Genomic DNA, 5,000 nt, shown 5'->3' on the forward strand with positions numbered 1-5,000 from the left:
CTTTTTTTTAAAAAAACACTATATACGCGATGTTTTTTCTTTTTTCATTTTTTCACCCTACCATTTTAACCCCCTAAATGCCAAATTAAATTAGTTTGATATCAGATGTAATATTTAATCTTTGGGTTAGGATTTAGGGTTAGGGTAGGATTAGGGGTTAGGTTAGGGTTAGGGTTAGGGGTTAGGGTTAGGGTTGGGGTTAGGGGTTGGGGTTAGGGTTAGGGCTTGGGTTAGGGTTTAGGGGTTGGGGTTAGGGGTTGGGGTTAGGGGTTGGGGTTAGGGTTAGGGGTTGGGGTTAGGGTTAGGGGTTAGGGTTGGGGTTAGGGTTAGGGGTTGGGGTTAGGGTTAGGGTTAGGGGTTGGGGTTAGGGGTTGGGGTTAGGGTTAGGGTTAGGGGTTGGGGTTAGGGTTAGGGTTAGGGGTTGGGGTTAGGGTTAGGGGTTAGGGTTAGGGTTAGGGGTTGGGGTTAGGGTTAGGGGTTGGGGTTAGGGTTAGGGGTTGGGGTTAGGGTTAGGGTTAGGGGTTAGGGTTAGGGTTAGGGGTTGGGGTTAGGGTTAGGGTTAGGGGTTGGGGTTGGGGTTAGGGGTTGGGGTTAGGGTTAGGGTTAGGGTTCGGGGTTAGGTTAGACTTTTCTTCGTCTTAGGTATTAACTGTACTTTAAATTTAACCCCTTTGGTTCCTTAGTACCCAATTTGAATATCCAAAACCTTTCCCTCTTTTTTCGTTCCCAATCTGTCCAATTAATATTCCTTTGTAGACCAGCCATTCCCAATGATGCAAAGCCATGATTCAAAAAATGTTTAACTAAAGGTGTGTCCACTTCCTTTTTGTTCCTAATATTATATCTATGTTGTGTTAGGCGTGTGGACAAGGTATTTCTAGTTTCTCCAACATACTTAATACCACATTTAATACAGAAAATAACATAAACACAATTCTTTGATTGTGGAGAAAATCCCTGTAGGATCCTGTAAACCGTTTTTTCATTATCATTTTTAATAAATCTGAGTCTATGAAATTTTAGGTCCAGCATCTGTGGTTTCTCCCACCCTAGGGATGGCAATCTTGCCCGAGTAAGGGAAATCCTTCAGATTTTTATTGCGGCCTATAGGCTGAATCACTGTGGAACCTGGAAGAATCCCAGCCCGACCCAGTAAGTCTTCAAAATTTGTTTTCAAACCTATGTTTAGAGATTTACTAACCGAAGAATATGTTGTAATAAGAGGGATCAAATCCCCACGATCTCCCCCATTTTTTCTTTTTGAAACAGATTTAAAGCAGTGTCTCAAAAAGGGTCTGGAATACCCTCTTTTACGAAGGGCCTTAAATAAAACATTTACTGCTTCCTTGAATTCCTCATCCCTTGTGCAAATTCGCTTAAATCTAATAATTTGAGATTTTTACTATGCCTTTAAATGTATGTTTTGGATGAAAACTTGTTTTATGAAGCAATGCATGGGTATCAGTGCTTTTAAAATATACTTTAATGTCCAATTTGGCAAGTTTTTAGAAAATCTGGCCCTTTGAAAACTGTTGTATCTAAAAAATTAATTGAATGTTTATTAATTTCTGTTTTAAGTTTAATAGAGGGATCGTGGAATTTAAGGTCTCAACAAATTCCCTAAACTGTAGTTCAGATCCTGTCCATATTCCCCAAACATCATCTAAATACCGTAGATAGTGAGCTGGTTTATGTTTACATTTCAATAGTGCCTCTTCTTCCCAGTTTGCCATGAAAATATTCGCATATGCCGGGGCAAACCTTTTGCCCATAGCAGTTCCTTTGGTTTGTAAATAGTATTTACCATTAAATATGAATCATTTCTGCTCAAATTTATTTCTAATAATTGTAAGAGCTCTTCATCTGGTCTCTTGGGGTCAGGATATTTTTCAAATATATTTCTAATACAGTTGATGCCAGATTCAATGGGGATATTAGTATATAGACTATCCACATCCATAGAGAAGAAATAGGAATCTGCAGGAATCTTCAAGGTTTTTATAATCTCTATGAAATGATAAGTGTCTCTGACAAAGGCAGGATGTTTTGTGGACAGCGGATTCAGGTAAAAATCTAAGAATTCCGCAGTGAAATATGTCTCGCTCCCACAGTCAGAGACGATTGGCCTTCCCGGGGGCAGTTCATATGGAATTGTCCACTTTCTGGCTCCTTGTGAATTTGGGAAGAATATAGAATCTCCTTTCCCTAGGTTCTACATCCCCAACTAAATACTTCCTTTGTTTTTCGCAAATGAATTTCTTCTCTTTAATGTGTCTAAAATTGTAGCTACCATGGGAATTGTATCTAAATAAATTGGTTTTTCTAACTTTTTATAATATTCCGTGTCATTAAGTTGTCGCTCTACTTCAAAATATATTGTTTCCCGGTCCAGAATGACAATTGCAGACCCTTTGTCTGCTGGTTTAATAACTATATTCTTTTTATGTTGTAGCTCCTGTAATGCTTTTATTTCTGGTAATGAAATATTTAGATTTTCCTTGACTGAAATAAAATGATTTTTAAATGTTTCCAGATCTTTTCTAATCAATTCTCCAATTACCGGTGGCAATTCCCCCAATGGTGTGTGTCCAATCTGAGGTTCCAATAAACTTTTGAATATAGTTTTTTAGTTGAATCTCTGTAATAAGTTGCCAATTTAATCTTACGGTGATAATTTTGAATGTCCAATTGGAGCTGTACCTTTTGATCCCTGCCTACGTTCCAAGAAGGACATGAACGACAACCCTTTGCTTAACAGGTCCTGTTGTGGTCTAGAAAGTTTGAAATTTTTAGCTAGAACAACCACTTCCTGAGAATGAGAGGACTGTGGTCCATCTATCCCTCTCTGTTCCAGACTCAAGGGGTGGTGAAGTTTAAAAACTCCATCCAATGGTGAAACATAGCCCTTCCTGTTTCAACTGTCCAATGAACATTATCTGTCCCTGTGCGAAAGAATCTTCCCGGCAGAAGAGGAATGAAGGGCATGTTCCTCTCCAGGTGGTGATTGAGAAGTTGGAGGTTCTCCCTTTCCTCCTCAGGAAGATTATTCGAGAAATTGAGCAGAGGAACCCACATCTCTGCATAGGGAAATTTTTTCTTGCAACCCGAAGGGCAGCCTGGACGTTTTTTACCGTAGTTCCCTTCGAGCTATTCCCCCTACTGTTGATCCCAAAGGACAGTACAATCTTTTCCACTACCAAATCTAAAGGTGGTTCAGTTTTTTCAATAAGAGCCTGTGCATGGCGGAAGTGGGCCCCTGGATAACTATCAATCTGTAGGTTCTTGATGGCAAAATCTGGGAAACTGCAGAGATTTGAATCCCCAATGATCAACCATTTCTTTCTAACCACCAAGTCCCAATCAATCAATTTCCTTTGGGTTAGGGTGTCTCAACACCTGAAACATTGGAGGGCCCGCCTCTACGAAATGGTCGAAGGAGTCCTCAAAGCTATCCTCCTCAAATAAGGAGGGCCCTCGGGGAGCCCTGAACAACCATCTCGTGTCTAGCGGTCCCGACCTCAGCTTCCTCATTTTGAGATTCCACAAAAAGACCGCTTAGGTCCAGGAGTGTGGCGTCTCCAACGGGTGTCCCCCTCCCCATCAAATCTTCTGGGTCATCCTGTAGTAAGTCGTCCTCATTTGGGACAAGATGTTTGGTCTTCCTTAGGCACTTACGTCCCACTCTAAGCTCCCGAGGAGGCTCTACGTATGGGGATCAAAGTGCCAGTCCGAATGCTGGCCAGTAGAGTCAGTCATAGTAGCGAGATCCGCTCTCTTGGTTGTCGGCTGTAATGGAGTCTCAGCCCTTCCTTCTATCTCGTCCCTAGAACCCACTTGAGCTATAGACTGTCACAACACTGGGTTGCAGCTGTGACAACAGTCTGTCGTGGTGAATGCCCACATGCAGGTCCCTCGTGTCTGTACTGACTGTGGTCTGCTGCGGGACCTGAACCACTGCCGGGGACCATAGTGTCCACTCGAGCTGTTACCAATGCCTGGGCAATGGTCTATCTCGTCCCGTGTAATACGAGGTAAGTTTCGTCGAGCCCCAACGTAACAGCCACCTCAAAGGCTGTCCTCCATTCTGGCGTGAGGAGGCCAGATACTTCATCCAGATATTCTGCTAGTTTGCTTCGTAGTGCTCCATCAAAATCAGGTAGGTATTATAACCCCAATTTTTAGCATTCCCAGAAATCAAGTTCTTTTGTGCGCTGTGTGGAGCAGCAGGCTTAATCATATCTGTCAGGATATCCACCATCCGAGAAATCATCCGGGGTTCAGGTTTCCCCTCCTTTGGAGCCACATTTTGTAGGTGGTGGACTGTTTTGATCACTGAATGTAGTTTGCGTACCAGTTTCCCAAACTGGGGGTCAGCTGGTTGGTATTGGTATTGGTATTGGTATTGGACCCCCGGCCTACTGGCCCTTGGAAACACCCGTCTTGGGATGCTTTGCGGGTACCCTTGCCGAACCACTGCTGCATATGTACGCTGTTGAGGAACAGGGTAATGGGCGATCCGTGGAGGAGGCACTGGCCGGATAGGGTAGGGGAATGTACCCTGCCTCCCATACGAGACAGGGAAAGCACGGTCCTTCCTCCCAACCGACCTCCCATAACCCTGAAATCCTTGTTGTTGACGATGGGCACGCTGGCGACCCCTGCCATAGCGCACCTCCGTCCAACCCGGCTCCATAAATCAAGGTAAGTTATTTATTTTAGAAAGTTTTTTGAACTAAAAGTGCTTTCCAAAAAAATAGGAAAGTTATTTATTTTAGAAAGTTTTTTGAAATAAAAGCGCTTTCCAAAAAATAGGAAAGGAAAAAGGTAAGTATTTTAATGTCTTTTTTGTTTATTTTGTTTTTTTTATTTTTTTAAGGGTAAGTATTTTTTTCTTTTTTCTTTTAATTTCTCCCTTTTCTTAAAAGGTAAGTAAAATAAAACCAAAAATCAATAAATGTATTAAATAACTAAGGAAGAGTGTGCCAAAAACGACGTTTCGA

This window comes from Takifugu rubripes, chromosome 9, assembly GCF_901000725.2.
Source record: "Takifugu rubripes chromosome 9, fTakRub1.2, whole genome shotgun sequence".
In the NCBI taxonomy this organism is placed as follows: Eukaryota; Metazoa; Chordata; class Actinopteri; order Tetraodontiformes; family Tetraodontidae; genus Takifugu; species Takifugu rubripes.